The sequence below is a fragment of the Hermetia illucens genome, chromosome 5 (assembly GCF_905115235.1).
Source record: "Hermetia illucens chromosome 5, iHerIll2.2.curated.20191125, whole genome shotgun sequence".
NCBI classification, from domain to species: domain Eukaryota; kingdom Metazoa; phylum Arthropoda; class Insecta; order Diptera; family Stratiomyidae; genus Hermetia; species Hermetia illucens.
Genome location: NC_051853.1, coordinates 33,039,583 through 33,058,679, shown reverse-complemented (window position 1 = coordinate 33,058,679; position 19,097 = coordinate 33,039,583). Strand labels below are relative to the sequence as shown.

The 19,097-nt window shown below is 41.6% G+C and overlaps 1 protein-coding gene across 2 annotated transcripts in view; it reads right to left on the bottom strand.

Annotated features, from left to right (window-relative positions):
• The window catches only part of LOC119657755 (netrin-B), a 298,913-nt gene that overhangs the window by 143,853 nt on the left and 135,963 nt on the right, over window positions 1-19,097 (bottom strand). The window lies entirely within an intron of this gene.

Sequence of the window (19,097 nt, the reverse complement as noted above, 5' to 3'; positions counted from 1 at the left end):
AAGATTTTCAGTATCTGAGCGGCAGCACAGGTTCTGATTGGGTAACGTATACCTGGCGAAGTACGTGTTCACTTCATTCAATGACAAGATCTTCTTCAGTCTCCCGTCCCAATACTTGAAAACGATACTTTATCTATCTTTTTCTTGTCGACTCTGTGTTCTGCCACCTTAGCAAATCTAACGAACAGAATCGCCTCTCCCAAGCCCAGTGGAAAACATATGCCTCCCACACAACAGCCCAATGTGTGCTTCGTGTTTTTCTTGGGGCAACAAGCGAGAAAAAGTGTTGCTGGTCCCATCATCATCAGCGAGAGGTGTTTCGATGTCATCGTGACTATAAATCTTATCTGGGGGAATCCGCTTCAATTCCGGAAGTCTCACACGAACTCACCGTAACGTTGTCTAATGTTCTTGCTCCAGACGGATAAATTGTCCAGAGTCACAGATATGAGTTGGAGGCTGTCTACTCGGCTGTTGACTGCTGAAGGTTCAACCAGTGAGGAAGGGATTTTTGTGACTTGGATTGAGATAATTCTATCTCTGACTCCCAGTACTGACAGGACCGTGTTTTACCAGAAGATGAAGTGGTTTCAGCATGCACAAAAACTCAAAAAAGAAGGCTCAACACAAGAAACACAGCGGAAATATCTTAAAACAACCTGAACCACCTACAGGCAAACATTTCTTCATCATCATCAACAACATCAACGACATCATTTTGTTGTTGTCCACCATCAAGTTTTCCTGCTACATCTACAATCACTTTTCCTTGACTTTCCCAAGCCTTGTACACTAATTACTGCTAATTATGAGCTCCGGTACGAAAAATTGTGTCAGCAACAAATGCTTGCGTTGGCTGAATCTCGTTGTTGCGCCGTTATTGCTATTATGGATGGATACACAGTCTGGGGGTTATGGGCCGAGATTGTGTGTTATCCTAATTAGCGTTCTAGCGAATTTCTCTTATTTCTGCCTTAAAAGTTACTCAGAGTGAGTCATTTATCTTATCTTTTACGGCACATCCTTGATTGTAATTTTTTCGTTAATTTAATTCATTTTTCTTCTCCAAGGAATTTATCTGCTGTTTTTCTTAGGCAACCAGCTGTACAATTAGATGGATAATGTGTAAGTAATGATTATGGTTGAGAAGAAATGAATTCAGATTGGGATTGTTTTGCTAAGAAAAATAGATGTGGGAGGTTTGCTTTTAGAGGAATCGGGTTTGGATTGATTACGTGTTTCAGTAGCAATTTTCAGATAATTTGGGTGCCTGATGAATTTTAGGGTGTAATTAAAGTAAGTCATCATATTTATGATTAACTTTTCTGGTCACAGCTTGCAAGTGTAAAGAACGTTGATGTTAAAGTGATCAGAATGATAAACCGGGTTGACTATGGTCAATCACAAAGGTAGAGCTATCCTGAAAGTAAAGAAAATAACAAGTTGGGAAATGAAATGATCACTTTCGACCCCCCCGAACTCCCCGTCTTTCCAATAAATGTCAAAACTAAGACCAGCTTTGAAAAGTACTAACCGAGACCTTTCATTTGATACCCCACGTGACTATATTTGGTGAAAAAAAATTGGGACCCCTCTTGTGCGTTTTGGGGACCCCCCCTTAAATTCGAAGTAAAAGGTTGTAGTTCATTGTATGCGTGAGCGTTGACAGTTCCCACCTTCCCAACAAATTTGGTGTCAATCGCTTCTATAGTCTCCACGAAAAATGCGTGTGACGCACAGACAGACAGACGCCTTAGAAAAGCAGTTCGGACTACTTGGCTTGCAAGATTCCGCAATCAGGGGACTGAGGAAGGCGTATGGAGGCACGCAAACGGCAACTATAAGCTTATCAGCTGAAGCAGCGTTCAAACTGCTGGCGGCTGGTAAAGTAAAAATAGGTTGGATCGCTTGCCGACTCAGGGGAGGTGTCCCTCAAGCGCTGCTTTATATGCCTGGAATTTGCCCACATAGTGGCGAAATGCACCGGTAAGCGTGACAGGCCAAAAATATGCAGAAAATGTGGGGGAGATGATCATATGTTGATGGAGTGCAAGACTAAGCCTGATTGAATGCTGTCGACAGTCGGCACGGCACGGCAATCACACTACGAACACCAGGGGCCGTACCTTGCTCCAGGTTTTCGCGGAACTAGAGTTGGTGCTTGTCACTTTCCACTTTTTATGGGACAAAGTTGGACTCAATAGTCGATCTGACATATGACATTGGCGAGGAAAAGTGCATGATTTGTCAGTGAGCATTATACTCACAGCGACCACCAGGCAATTTTCCTCCAGATCGAATATGGGCCATGCCGCGATATGCATTCCCGCGGAGCTGGAACCCAGGGTTGGTCCGTGAAAAAGTGTGAAGAGGATCCATTCATGCTATTGGGAGGACAAAATCCTGGTGGTGCGGCTACAGAAAAGGTAGAGCAAATGATGGGACGAATAACGAGAGCATGCGACGCTGCTACGCCGAGGTGGGGAGTCCTAGCGAAAAGGCGGGATGCATATTTTCGCGCTAGAAAGATCCAACAACGATCTAGAGGAAGGCCGGACTTCGACGAGAAACGGCAAGCATATGTGAACTTTCGAGGTAGGCTCAAGCAGGCTATACGGACTAGGAAGCGAGAATGGAGAAACGCGTAGAGATAGACCAAAGCCCCTGGAGAACAGCGTACAGGATGGTTATGAAGAAGTTAAGAGGGCGAACACCACAACTGACCTGCCCGCATCTTCTGCTCAATATCGTGATGGCGCTCTTCCCCCCGGATAAAGAGGTGCGCAAACTACACAAGCAAGCATTGCACGTCTACAATATACCTGCGGTAACTGAGGAAGAACTTTCGTAAATTTGCCGAAAGTTTGGTAATAGCAAAGCACCCGGTCTGGATGCTGTTCCCAATAGAGCTTTTAAATTCGCTGCTAAGACCAGACCCGACTGGTTTATCCGCGTTTTTGAAACTTGCACGGTAGGAAAGATCTCTGAAGGGCCACCTTCAACAAACTGCTCCCTATCATTGAATATAAGGATGGACTATCGGAGCAGCAATTTGGATTTCGACAAATCCACCCAACCCCGTGGGTCTTCTTTTGAAGCTGGCTTGAGACGCGATGTCGTCAAAAAAATGCTATGCCGTGGTGACGTTGGACATCAAAAATACGTTCAATTTTGCTAATTGGGAGTGGATGGGAGTGGTTTCGCAGATGATCTCGCTGTGGTTGTCGTCGCGAAACACCCTGAAGACCTTGAACTGTACGCTACTGAAACCATCAGCGCCATAAAAGCGTGGCTGGAAATGGTTCAGCTTGACCTTGTGGAACAAAAGACGGAGGCGGTCTTGATTACCAACCGTAGGAAAAAGAATACTGTTAATATTCGTGTTGGTGGCCACATCATCACTTCGAAACCGGTTATCAAATACCTAGGGGTGAAAATTGACGCTAAAATTAATTTCAAGGGGCCACCTGGACTATGCCTATGAGAAAGCGGCACACGAGCTTGGGTCTCCCTGTACAAGGCAGGCTCGGGAATTTGGACATATGAAACTGAGGGTATACCACTATTAAGGCTCGACTCCATCCTTGACCTTCAGGTTTCAACTGTTTTTGAGGCGCATCCTGAAGGGTTTCTAACCATTCTTTACATTTTTTGGTCGTTTTGAAGATGTCTGAATTTATGAAGAACTAAAGGGAGTTCTTGCCAGAGACCCCAGGGAAGGGGAAGGGAAGTGGCACTCAAGTAAAGTGATGTTAGCGTTTATTACAATTTAAAAATTTCTATTGAAAGAATTTATCACCGTGTACTAAGGCAATTGCAACGAAAAGTAATTAAAATGTTAACGGTGACGCCCCCTTCCTTGCCGTGAGATGTAGGATGGGTCATATAGCGCTTGCTGCCCACGAAGTAGTCCTGATGGAAAACAACAACGGATTGCCAGTTCTGGAAGATGCTCAAGGGATTGTCGTCACAGCACCGTTTCCGCCAAATAGGCTTCATAGCTCTCTTAAGAAAATAAGAACAGACCTGCAATTTGTTTTTCCAATTTCCAAAAGGAAGGACTTTTTTTAAATTTGCAACTAAAATTTCTTTCCCGAATTTTCGCTTTGAGGGCATTGCTCGAAACCAAAAAAGAGCGGTCCAAATAATCCTAATAACCGCTACTTTCCAAAAATTTTGCAGTGCCCTGATTTTTCACCTACTTCGAGGGTGGCTGGCTCTCACTCTTGGAACAAAAAGGTTCTGTTGGACGGTGCAGTGCGGCTTGTTCTCTTGCCAAGTGGGCCCATATAGTCCACACCATTTCAACGACGTTGTGCAGTTCGCGGGTACTGAAACGCGCGTTGTTATGCAGTTTGGAGGATGCTTAATGAGGCCTGCGGCTATTTAATCCAGAACACGAGGACTATTTTTCCGCACCCAGGACCGTTACTTGCACCACTACCACCCAACGCTGTTCAGAACTATTGGAGCAAACGTAATTAGGACGGTGAAAATGGAAGCAAAAATGCTCAAAAGGAGCACAATCAGGGAAATGGCAGACAGTGAAGCAACGGAGAGTGGGCATTTCAAAATCAATGAAAAGCATATCCAAATTATGGTGCAGTGGCTACCTTGGCTACCTAGTAAAGCTACCACTGAAACGCAATAGCAACCTGATTTTTAATACTAGACAAGCTTTGGCGGTTTCGCCATTTTGCTTCGTCAGACGTTTAATCTGGATGGAGTCGAGAGTATCTCAAATCACCATCTAGCGTGTGAAGCCATCGTTTTCTCAGTCGGCCTTTTGATCGATTCCCATCGCATTCGCAATTTTTCCCCGATCGGTGCAACCCTCATTCCAGATGTAATCGTCGCGCCACAGGTTCAACACAACATTTTCACCTCCAATACCACGAAGTGTTCTTCATAGTCTTTTATAGTCGGCCAACATTCAGAACTACAGTGGGCGGCAGGGAAAACAACACTGTGGTGTTTTTTTTTATTTGAGACATCCGTTGATATGTCGATTTCAAAGAAAACCCGTTGTGGAATTTCATTTCATCTAAGTTGCACTGGCGCCTGGAGGAATAGTTTGATCCGACATACGTAAATCGTTTTTGGCAGATCGGTCACCCAATTTTTGAGCAAGTTGCTTGAGATCAGCCTTGCTATGAGATGCTAGGAAAGTATCATCTGAATAGAGCTGTGTATAGCTGGACGTGAGAAGAAATGGTGAGAGAGCGCTTCCTTAATAAACACCGACAAGCCAAGCGGCCTTAATATACCTACCACACTTCGAACTTTACTTTTTGAAACGTGGTAGAACAATTTAACCCAGCGCAGCAGTTTTCCCGGCATGAGATAATGACTCAAAACGTATTATTCTCTAGATCCAGAAAGGCAGTGTAATGAGAGAGATGCATCTCATTATGTTGTTGTATTGTTGTTGCAGTTCCGCAGTTCTGGCTTCATTTTCATTATCACCACACTTAATGCTTCGAGAGTGATAAACTGACAGAAGCGAGATAAACACAAAATGAGCACAGACAGCCATGACGACTGGAATTTGAACCTAGAGCAACGAGATTGAGAGGCTGACGCTCTATCCTCTCAGCCATCGCGCCATAATTTCAGCTTTTACTATTTTGGTATTAATAGTGGCAGCTGTAGATCAACGAATGATTGGAAAACATACTATAGGATTCTTTAATAGAATTTTAGAAGGGGTGGCCTTCGCAAACAAAAATCCGCAAAAATGGACATTTTCATTAGTGCTCTGAAGTGGGAAGAAGGCAGACGGAGCAGCAACCTTTTCAACCTAACCAACACCAAGTGGCCAAGGAGAACCTCCACCTGATGGCACCAAGAAACACCTTATTCAGATCGATCTGCTGGTCACAATCCAGTAGGCGAATGCTCCAAGGCCTGGCGTGATCGAACCCCACTCTGCACGGAGTTTCACCTGAAGTGGCCATGAAGCTTCACCAGAGATTATCTGCTACCATTGGAACTGGGATAGCCCTCCCAGTTCATCTAGCCACGAGTATTACTATATTGACATTCATTTATACTTTACTAAACGTTCATATCAACGGTTACGAGGTTTTCCTAGAATATGCTCTGTAATTTTTGAGCATTAAGTTCGAAAGCACGAATCACAGCGTTAAGAACACTTCATTATGTATAACATATCGGTATATTTGGAGAGTGTACAATTTTCTCGTATCCATTGCAAGAAGGTGTAATCGAACAGACTAAAAGAAAGGTTGAAACCCGCTTTGATCAGCACGTGAAGGACGCAGAGCTGACGGGGGAAAGGGACATTCACGGACCACATCATTTCCAAACAGAACGTAAAATAAGTAAAACATATAAGGAATATCAGAAAATTAAATGTGACCGAAAGAATGGCGATTTATATATTCCATAAACATTCACTTCCCAATAAATCTCACTGTCATTTCTCAAAAAAAAAAACATCAAGTTTCATGTTACATCAACTCTAAGGGATTTTCTTCCTCTTGGGTACTAACTTGACGTGGTGGGGAAGTTTGTAATAGATCCCATTAAAGGAAGGTGTGATTTCCACTTCCACAATGGAAAGCCTGCATTTAGTGCCTACGTCTAGTGAGTCAAAAAGGAGAGTATTTACTGTACTCTCCTTTCTGACTGAGCCTACAGTGGGAGAAACTGGAAACCCCCGAGAACGGAGGAAAAACTTGAGGCTCTAAGGCATTATTTCCTCGGCTTCAACCAAGAAAATTGGAAAAAAGAGAATTGGAAGTGATCTGAACGCAATTAGTTTAAGCGGACGGCAAAGGAAGTCAAAGGAAGATCATTAAGCTCCTTGTGGATCGGATGCAACCAAACGCAGCCTTCGACAGAAAGTAGCAGGTTATTTTGTCAATGGTAATACACGTAAAAAGCGTAAGCGAAACACTTTACAATTTTCAGGGGCTAAAACCGCTGTATTAGAAAGTGATCAAGAAAGAGACTTCAGTGAAGCTGGTTTTTCTCATAGGAACACTAACACACAAACATGGGCATGTTCATTTCTGAACCCTGTCGTGAGAGCTTTCTATAAGAATGGTAGAGTGCCGCAGTATTTGCCATTGACTCCTCTATTTGAGGTACATTGATGAGGCTAGCTTTAATCGGTTCCAAAAGGTAAACCGGACTATATATTCTAACTATGTGCTTGGCATGATATATCATCCGGACATTGATCGCGCAGGCTTGAGGACTATGAGCACCAAGAAAGGTAGATGTAGATGACCAACAGATCTGTGCTCACCGGAAACCGTAAACTAAACAAGGCTCTTAATCGAAAACAGTAAGATGCTTTGCGTTAAAAGATGAGATCCCTTTGCGAATAAGGTGATGAGCGGTTTTGGGCAAGAAACGACGATACTCACTGTGGTTGGCAAAGGTAAGTTTTTCATTGCTTCAACGTTGTCTGGGTTTCGTTGAATTACGCCAGGGGTAATCATGTGGCCAAGAACTTTTACTTGCTCTTACAGAAATTTGCATTTGTCATCGTTTAGAACGAGTCCGGCCTCAAGGTGACGTTGGAAAATGCATTCGAGATGGGTCAAATGCTCAGAGTCGACGACTAAGTCCGCCTTCTCCGGCGATTGGAACCAGAAGGAAAGGAAGCTGCGCGTCGGCCTCGTGCCAGGCCACCAGCTGTGTCGGCGGCAGTTGAGTGCGTTGGAATGTGGTTTCACCGCCGGCAATGCAGTCGCAGTTCTTGCCTCCGATGTGCCACCAAAACTGAAGGCAATGGATTCGGGAAGCCAAGACTCGAAACGACCAAAAATTTAAAACTCTCCAATTCTTGTTGATTATACCTCGATTAAAAGGCTTAATATGTTTTATTAAATGTTTCTTGGAAGCATGTTTGGGAATTAATCCTTTTACCATTCATCCGCTGAGATTACTGCAGTTTACGTCCTTTTGCCACGATCTCATCCCTTACCATTTTTGGTCGCCATTTGAATATGTCAACTGCGTTTTCAAAGTTCTTCATTGGGGTTCATATTTGGCACAATAGACTAACGTGGACTGACGATTATATGTACAAAAGTATATTTCTTCTTCAATTCATTGTATTTTAGAGGTCAAAGTTACAAAGACAATGACTCGCGGAGAAGACGGAAGTAGTACTTCCTAAATACATATTGCGATTTTTCATTTGTCCAGCTAGCTTCGTTGCAAGACTAGGATTAGTCGTTTTTATTGGAGTCATATTTTCGGATCTTTTTTGGTAAGCTTGATAAATGCGATTTAATAGGACTTAACAAAGAGAATTTTTGGTTGGCTGAAACAGTTTCTGACTTCAATTCTTCAGTAATATTCAACCCATGGGTATTACAATTTATACTGACTTCCTCACTTTTCGCTTTAATCTGCAGCGCGTAAAAAGTTGTTCGCCAAATGATGGATAACTCTCCGGTTCTTCCATAGTTGCCTCACATTTCCTGGCTATGTCATCAACTTCCATATATTTCCTTGTTTATAGTGATGTCACTAAGAGTCGTCCATTCCAAACTCAGAAACCACTCATCTCAATTATTTTCCCATAAATTATATTTCCCAAACGGATCACAACTGATCACCGACTCCATTAATATTCTGTCCCCCAAAAAAGTCCAATCTTTTTAGCTATTTCACTCTGCAAAACGAATCAAAGAGACGAAATTACGTCATATCCAGAAGCATTGCGTCCAGATATACATTAAACTGTACGAATCCACTGTAGATCCGTTCATTTTTTAGGTTCATATGTCAGGGACTAATTCCCCAGAAACTCTTCTACAGACCATCATTATTAAGTTGTTACTCAAAATTTCACCGCAATAATGGAAATATAATTGGTCCAGAATTGAGCCCCGACCCCGCGGATTCGAAAATTCGGTGTGATTCCGGGGTACTCAGGTGAGCATCGCACCTACATAGGTTTTTAATAAACGTACGAGAATTCATTTTCCATCTACAGCCTCACCTGCTGGACCCAAACTTAATTAGGCGAACGAAAGAATGTGTCAGATTCATGAAAAATGTAATTATCTCCGTACTTAAATTAGTCTTGCTTAAAGATGAAAATGAGGAATTCTAAAATTTGAATTTGTCTTCAAAGGAAGGCCTTCGCATCTCTCAGATATTACACTATGGAATTTACAAGGCGTGTGAATAATTACTCGCGTCATTAATCAAGAGATGTTCTTGCTTCGCTGGGAATTTTCAATTTGCAATTTTTGCTAGTCAAATTGTATATTATTTGTCATACAATTATTATTAATGATAGAATAATTTACTGTAATTTATTTTAAATTTTCGTTTTGCCTTTCGTTTTGTTTTTCAGCTCTTTTTCTGGAGTCAGTCAAATTGGACTCACTAAAAATATTCTTGGGATATTTTTAGCAGGATAGGCTCTATGTAGACGGATTGGGCACATTTTCCGACGCAACTCGAGATTTTATGAGCAATTTGCAGCAAGATTAGAATATCGCGCTGTTGAAAGACTGACATGGTTTGTTTTCATTCAGGAATAACTTTGCATACGCAGATGTTTGTAGTATTCGCAGACAGGGCGAGTCAAATTCAATTTAGGGGGAATGGATTGAATTGGCTGGAAAACGTCATAAAATGTAAAAATAAACATGGAAAAATCCGAACTGATGGAGAAATCTTTTTCCAACTAAAGCCATTGCTCACCGCTATTCCTACCGTATCTTGAAAATCACACATTTTGTATCAATTGACTAACAAATGGAGTCTCTAAACATACATAGGAATTCCCAAAATCTATTCAAATATCTGTTTTTTTCGGTTCACCACTAAATTGAAATTGACCCTCGGCGTTTCAAACATTGTATAATCAATATAAATCAGTTACGAGCATATTGCACAGGTGCCCGGAATGTTTCAATCTGTTTTTTGAGCCCTTTTTGTGCAACTGATCCATCTTCCATGGCAAACCGACATATGAAAACCTGCCAATTGGCTTTGCACGGCTATTCCCTCAGCATTTTTCATGGGGGTCAAACTGATTGATGGCCATACCAAGAGACTAAGGAAAATCACGAACTGAAAAAAGTCGAAGGCACACCATAATTTTTCCCCTCGTCGACTATTAAAATGTGAGCTTATCTGTGCAATTTATAGCACGGCGCGTCCAATTCATGGATTCTGAATAAGTTCAAGGAGATGAAGGATGTCAGCAGGGTTGGATAAGTACTCAGAGGAGAGAACAATATTGTATCGAATAACCATAGTAATAATCTAGGTGGCAATAGTCTAATTATAACCTAGCTCTTGAAGTGTTTAGAGCACTGCATTTCAAAATGATAGCTTAGTGCTCCAACTACTAAATTATACGGACCTCCAATAACCATTTTCATAATACGAATGGGAATTAGAGCGTCTACTATAGTATGGAAGAGCTCAATTTTAAACACCTTATCCTCCCTCTTTCACTTCTGATGAGAAGGATCTATAAAACAGCTTTAACCTCCCTCAGGGTCCTTTAAAGATCGGAGCCGAAAAAGCCCAGAAAGCCTCCCAAATCAGCAGAAATGCTTTTAAACCTGCCTTTATTTCATCAGAGTGAAAACTACCTTTTAGAAAGGCACATAATCATTGTGAGGATTGATAAGGATGGCACAGCAGAGTGCAGAAGTGTCATGAGTGCTGTTCCCAGTCAATTTCCTGAAAATATACTAATAATAAATACGGCAATATACTATTATTAGCTTTATTTAAACAAGTATCGGTATGCAGAGTATTTTGAGGCCTAGATATTACGTGCATTAAGCACCATATTTCTTCTCAGACATTTCGGTTGCATAGTTTCTGAGAATGGGTCCGTGAACTAACTGACCTTTTTCGAATCCCTGCACTCCTCCCCTTTGTGACCAATGTCAAAATTAATATCGGTTTGTAATGACAACCATACGTGGCCGAAGGCGACCTAGAGAGAAGAGCTATCCCAAATACCTAAAAAAATGGCTAAAAACCGGTTCGTCTGCGAATTCTGAAGCTTCACCGAAGTGTTTTATCAACACGTCCTTGCACGCCTCTGTGCTGGCCAGGCTCGAGAATGTGGGGGTGGTATCAGCGATTTGTGCAAATTACGCTTTGCTGACTGGACCGTTGACGGACATGCTTCAGAAGAAGCGCCAGTTTTGCTGGACTGTGGAAGCTATCTCGGCCTCTGACATTCTGAAAACGAGTTTCTTTTCGATTCCGGTCTTGCGCAGTCCTGACTTCTCCAAACGTTTCGCCTCGATTGTGACGCAAGTTAACATTGCATAGGAGCGGTGCTGATGCAGAAGACAGAGGAAGGAGGCGAAGTTCTTATGTCGAAAAAGCTTATTCAGCCTCAACGAAACTACACTGTCACTGAATAGGAATATTTGGCAGCGGTGAAAGAAGTGCGCAAATTTAGAGCGTGTATTAAAGGTACAACATTCGAAGTGGTCACTAACCACGCTTTGCTCTCAAATGGGTGATGAACCAATCAGACCTTCACGGTAAACTGGTCAGATGTGCATTGAAGCTTCAAGGAATCTCATTCATCATCAAACACAGAAAGGGTTCACAACATCTGGTGACGGATTCACTATCTCGAATGTATTTACCAGCGGAGGTGGATGCTTTGAAGAGGAATGGGAACAACGCAGACGTGGATTTTAATTCACCACATTTTCGGTCTGCGGACTATTTGAGACTGATCTAGTGTATTAGGGAGAATTCTAACAAACTTGCTGATCTACAGTTATGCGATGGATTGGTATACAAGCGAACCAATCATGTTTCAGGAGATGAACTACAAGAACAACAGGCTTGGAAACTTTGGATTACGGAGGAGCTGACGACTGAGGTGACCACCCGCGCCCATGACCATTCCTTGAGTGCGCATGGGGGGTCGGTAAAACCTTGGGTATACTGTGGTTTTGGTTTTATTGGCACCAACCAACCAACCAAAAGCACCAGCCTTTAATGGGATCCCGATCGCGAGTTTCAACGCTTACATATCGATTTGATCGGCCGTATCCCAGATTTCGCGCCGGAAACATTGTCGTTCTTGATTCTCTCCTCAAAGTTTACATTTGTGTAGCTGATTAAAAGGTTTACCGCGAACGTATTGTCCTGAAGAAGAGAATCTTTCATGCGTTTGGAATCGTTTTTTTCGCTATAGCTAGTTTTCAACCATCTTTTGAACCAGTATGACATTCAACTCATTTACACTGTTTTATACTCCCCGCAGGCAGACGCCTCGGTGGGAGTGAATCGCTCAATGTTTACTGCAATACGCGCTTATATCAGTCCTGATCAATCAGATTGGGATGAGAAACTGTCATCCATCCATCCATCGTCCAGTGAAGCACGTCACGATAGGGAGCTCCCCCTATCACATCGTTTTTGGACAGTACATGGTCACCTATGGAAGTACGACGTTTGAATGCCTTGAAAGATGCGACCCTAGAAGTCTGTTCTCAGGATAAACTTGCCATTTTGAGAGCAAAGGTTCAGATGCACATCCTTCAAGCAAGAGAAGTACAGGAGAGGGCTTTCAACTTGGGATGCCGGGCTTGTGAATTTCAGGTCGAAGGTATCGTGTATAAGCTTCTATTCAACTTAAGCAGTGCAGCGAAGTGATGCAATGCCAAACTGAATTTAAAGTTCATGAAAGCAAAGATCATCGGTAGAGTCGGAATGGTTCAATACAATACAATGTCAGAATGCTTACAATACTCTTGCAAGGCCTCCTGCTTTTCAACAGGATAAACTTTGAGGTATGTATATTTAGTTTTGACAGAAAAAGTTTGGTATGTCTAGCAACATTTAAGCTCTGTCACCTGTCACTGTGGGAAACTTGTTCCAAGTTTTTGAAGACAGCTTTAGCCGTTCGTGACATAGGGGAGACTTCTTTTGTTAAAGCATCCGAGACTTCATTTCGCTTTACATCATAGTGACCAGGTATCCAGAGTAGTTCCACCGTATTGAATCTAAAAATAGAGTTTAAACGGTTTCTGCATTCCTGAACGATTTTCGAGGTGATCAAAGGATTATTCAACGGCCTCAATGTAGCCTGGTTATCACTGCAGATTGCGATTTGCCTGCCCTTCAACCGCTCGTCAATCACCCAGTTTGGTATATAGGGATAAACCCAGCTCGGTTGAAGCCCCCTTTTGCTCCTACAGTAAAATTACTTTTCAAGTCTGAGATTAACAATGATAATCCTTCTGCTTGGGTTCTTAGTTTGAGGGATGAATCCTCCAAAGAATTTTTGGTCCTACAGAGGAGGATGGACGTTGCCGTATTCTATATACCGACGAAATTTATAAGCGATACTATGACCGTCTGGATGAGGATCAAATCGGGATCAATAGGTTGAGGTGGACTCGTCACCTAATCCGAATGGTTGGAGGTGATTCAATCCGGAAAGTCTGTAGGTGAAATATCTATGGTATAAAAACAGGACGTGGCAACGTCTTTTTTAGATGGACCAATGGCGTAGGGCGGGATGCGGATTGGCGTGACATTCGATTATTGCAACATCCACTCCACCAACCCGTACCGGCTAATAGGAGTTTTTTTCGTTAGTGTTAATCCAATAGTGAAAATATCCAACAGGTCGAGGTTTTACCTAGTCCGCCATCCGGTGCTTATTTGCATTACTCTAAATACATTACTAATATCGTTGTTTTCACTAAACGCTTTTTCACTTTCTTTAGTATGACCAATTTGGTTGAGCGTTAACCATCTCGTGCTTTGAGTTCGAATTCCAATTGGGTCATGGGTGTTTGTTACAATTGTGCTTGTCCCATTTTACCACTTGGACTTGGATTCTAATGAAAAAAGGCGGAGATAGAGGGTATGAAAGGTGGAAAAATGGTCGGAAAGTGGAGCACTAATTTGAAAAATGTTAGACGCCAAAAGCGCTCTTTATATTGATAATGTGGTGGGGAAAGGCGAAATTTGTAATTACTGGGTGAAAACTAGGAAAATATTATATAAGTTGAGGTGTGGGGGTAGAAACTTTCCGAATATTGGAGGATTTTGCGAAAAACTTTAGACATCGATATTAGAGGTGGGGATTTTTTGAAAAACTTGAAATGCGCCATCACCAGATTGCAGGGGGGAGACATACAGAATGGATAGTATAAGTGGGTCCCGCAAAGAATAGAGTTTCCAAATTGTTTTAAACTTTCAGAGGTTGAGGAGTGTGACTTTTATGAATATTGAGAAGGTTTTTTCTATTATTCCTGTCCAGAGTCACTACATTTGGTTAATGCGGGGAACAGTTGAAGAATAAGAATATGAATGCTGTTGAATTGTTTTTCTCTCTTCTTTTCGGGATATATTTCGCAGCGATCATGGGATACAATTTATTTCAAAATTTTACAGGCTGAACTAATAGCGATGGGTTATTGACGTATTTAATATCATAAAAGTGAGTCCCCCTTGAATTGCAATATCACATTACCATCACTGAACGCGATGCAAACATCAAGAAATATCACAAGATCGCTTAACATCACAATATCATCGCATCACCCCCCAGTAGAAAAGTAATGATGATATTACTTTTATAATAAGTAATGTCCCCCCGATCCCGATGTGATATCACATTAGAAAACATCACGTCATCGAGTAAAATTGTAATGTGTTCGATACACCACACCGTCCTACATTACTGAACATTACAAGAAAGAAGGAAAGTTAATCTTGATTCATTGTCAACCTAGTGAAAAGTAATATTTGTAATATCACCTGCCGAGTGTAGTATATGGTTTTGGAAATATAAGATCACATGTACCATAAGGGTAATGAAAGACGATGTATGTAATATTACTTTGTAATTAAGTAAGTAATCCACTTTTAAGTAAGTAATATCACCTTTTCCGTGATATGAGAAGTGATATGATCTCACATCACCTACCAAGGTCATGTTTCGCACATTTCTAGCTCTAATGCAATTTTCAGGATTAATACGAGGAAAACTTTTAGTTGATCACACACACGACTAATTGCACTGCTTTTTGGAATTTTAGATATAACTTTGCCATAATTGTTGACAATAGACACTGGCGGTAATATGAGGGTCTCCACGACTTTCGTTCGTTGAAGACCTTCAGATTCTTAATCTAATCTTAGCAAATTAAGAGTGGAAGTTTTCGACAGCGACTATTCTCTTGGAACAGGCCGAAAGGAAGAAACATTCGATACCTACCGTACAGCGAATCAACCCTCTTCCACTCTGAATTCAATACAAATCCATCCTCCCCAATGGGAGTTGATACAGTACTCATTTTACCAAATGATAAATTGCATCCAAAGCGAGGGATTCAGATCCATACATAACTGAATGTCGTGGTTGAAAAGGAGAAATAAAAAAACGTATTGCGTGACATCATTATTAGTCTGACGATGGATCTGATAGGATAATTGCAACCACCACTGTCGAATTATAAGGAGGCTGTACCCGGCATCCGATTCCGAATTCACTACAGTCCGACATATTTCTTTATTTATTTATGATTGGTCTATAAATTCAATGGCGTGAATTGTTATTGCTTCTGTTGTTTTGATATATACCCAGGAATTATGGGTAATATCTTTTCGAGCCCTTATTGATATACGATTAAGAGCTGCACTTCAGGTTGAATTTGGGTTGTTTGAATTGGGAAAGTATTGATTTGTTTCTGGAAAGGTAATATAGTAGTAGAGAGTACCGCATTTCTACACACTCTGGAGGTTGTTATATTTAGAACTGAGGGAAGGAAGTAGAAGGTAACAAAAGCGGATTCGGGATTCAGTGGGTGGCATAGGAACCGAGTTTCTCAATGAGCCCTTTGATGGGTCGTAAAGTTATAAGGGTGTTAGGACTAGTTTTTCCTTTTTGGTCCCAGGGTACATGCCTCAGTTCCTCTTGCAAGAAAAAAAGGTACATTTGACATTTTCCCTCCCCCAATCATTTCATGTGCTTCTTCCCACAGCTTGATTTTTTACAACTCACTTTTATGTAAAAAGTTTTAACAAGACCGAGGAACCCTTTATCCGAAAGTTTGTTTCTATCGTTGTTTGATTAAATAGATAAAACAAAAACTTCACTTCGTTATGTAAAAATCTTTTTAGCATGAAGTCTTGCAATCATGCTAGACCATTTTCCGATGCCGTCACAAGAGGAAAAAAAACTTTGAAGTGAACATTAGAGCATTTCCACCATTTCAACAAGGTGAAATCTTTAAAGACCAATAAAAACTCTATTCCAGCTTTATAACACTCAGGGGCATATTTTGTTCCCGTGCAAAATAATACACTACGCGTACGAGTACATCCATCCCAGGAGGATTCAGACTTTATAACTTTTAGATTCGTTCGGATCATTCCATGCTTTTCTGCGCTTCCATCCGGATGGTACTGTTGAGCTGGAAGGGAAGGCTTCGGCTCCCGTACGTCATATTTTATTTGTGCATAACCTGTATTGCTCGGCATTCTCGTATAGTTTTTGCTACTTTACTCTTCATTTTTTTAGCATTTGATCGCTTTTATTTTTTCGCCCCTTCTTGTATCTTTCATGTATATATGTATGACTTGGTAGGTGGAGGATGGTCGGATCCTTCAGATGAAAATTGACACTTGCTTGACTGAATTTTCTCGGGCATTTGTTTGCTGGTTTGCATACGAAGACAAGGTAAGTGCAGGCATGTAACACCGCAAGTCAAATGTATATCCTCTGGCTTCTTGAATTTATTATGGATGTCATGGGAAAAATGAGAACTTTTCTTTTGACATTTGGCATTTGTATTCTCCTCCATTATTTGGTCTTGTTCTGAATGTACAAAACCACACGCTCGTCGAACAAAATGATTGATATTTCCAGTAAGTGGGAGCATATGAATGTATGGAAATGTATCGGGATGTTTCGTGAATTTTTATTCCAATTACTTTTGTTTGATTGACAATAGGCATGAAAGCAAATGGGATTGATAAAAACGAAAAATAATTTGGTTGGATTTGTCTTTCATTCGTAAGATATGTTGATTCGGTTTATTTCTCTTTACGCTATATAATATATATATATATATATATATGTTGGATTTTCATCTTCTGGGGCTTTTCTTCAGGACTATATCATTGAGGAAGGAAATTTCGAGCGAATCGCTAGCAATCTTATTAGGGTACTCTATTGAAAAAGACAATCAGTGAAACTGGATAGGCGGTCAAGTCATACGGCTATAGTGACATCGTAGAACCTAAACGGAGTACCTCGAGAACTGTGAGTGCTCGTGACTATGCCACATACAAGCTCAGCTTTAAGAGGAATTTTTCGTAGGACTTTCCAATTGAAGTAGAGTAGTAGTAGAGTAGTATTCTTCACTGACGCACCAAAGAGGTTTGTGGAGTCGGAGCGGGAGTATTTTTAGATACCCGTAGGGCAGCGGAGTTGTACGGTCTTTCAGGATATACCGGTGTATTCCAAACGGAGGTATTGAGGATACTAAAGATCTATGATGGCGAGGGCATGATCCGAGACCCAAGCGTAACATAATCATTCTGACCGCCTACCAAACTGACATAATCCAGGGTGATGAAGCAGTCAAAAGACGTGCCAAATAGTCTGGGTGATACCCTCAAAATCTTCTTCTTCTGAGTTCTCGGTCATATAAACATAGAGGCGAATGAACGGCTGGAGGACTGGCCAAGCCAGGCACCGCTTTTGTCAGTCACTCGACGGTGGAATTTACTCGCACTACTTGACAGCCCCTGTCTCCTGAAAGCACAGGCTCAACACCGGCAGTATGTCAAAGAAGATCTCCCTTTCCTACAACAACCTGACCACGAGAGCTTTTGAGACACACGAGTGACTCGACATACCCTCCAATTTGCATATTAAACTTCCGAAGAGGAAGGGAGACTTTGAAGCACTTCCTTTGCGATTGTCCAGCTCTAGCCGGAGCGAAACTACGGACATTAGGTAAAAAATTCTCTGGGAACATTAAAGAGATACCTGGTTAAAGATTGGGAGGAGGGGTTGCTATCTCTATAGTATAGTGCTAATAGGGTGCCCTCGCGTGGTCACTTTTACATACCTACCCCGAAACCACTTTTGAAATGAGATGGAACCATTCTTTGATAAGTAGGGAAAAATATTCCTCTGTAAGTTTCTTCATTCATTCATCGATTTGATAGCCGGTTGATGAAGGTCATTATTATCTCAACTGAACGGCAGATCGTGATCGAAGCAAAACCAAGAAAAACGACAAGAAGGCCTGTTACATGCCTGCTAACGACCTTATAGTCATTGTGAATGATCGTGTTGATTATATCGGAGAAAAAGCAGACGGCAACCAGTGCCATGCAGATAGGGGTTTTAGGTTTTGCCGACACTCAAGACTTCGTTCTCGTCGATATATGGTTTGCTAAACGGTTCTCTCGTTTTCCCACATTTTGTAGTGGGAACAGTAAGATTCGAGTTTACGACTACCTATTTCGTGGCGTCGCACGGGACAATATATTTCGACAAGGACATTTTCGCAGTATTCTGCTTGTCCACAGGATGGTCACGTCACCGAACTTGGTGACGACTTCCATTGTCAGTTTACACATCCTATTGCCTATAGTGAAGTTAGCAGCACCGCAGACGAGCGGGTGTGGACTTCCCCCGACTGAAACTATTGGCCCATCGGCGTGCTTTGCTTCAGGTATTTGGAAAACCTTTTTCTACTCTTCAAAAAACCTTTCTATGCATTAAAAGGTTTCAGCAAATCTGATGTTCTTCTTTGACAGGGGTATTAGGATGTATGATAAAGCATATTCGGCACTTTTGTGCTCCACTCCACAGTTACATGGTAATTGAGATCCTCATACAAATCTGTCTGTTTTTCACCGCGTTTGCTCCCTCTATCTTGACGTGACTCAGAATTCGTCGTTTCCCTTCCGGAATAATCGAGGCACGCCTTCAAGAGCTCAATTTGCAGCATTAGAAACATTTCATCATTTTCGATAACATGCCGAATTTTCCGATCCATTTCGCTCCGTAGCTAGTTGCTTCAGATGCAGCTTAATCGAGTCTGGAACTTAAAATATTACCCATAAAAGAC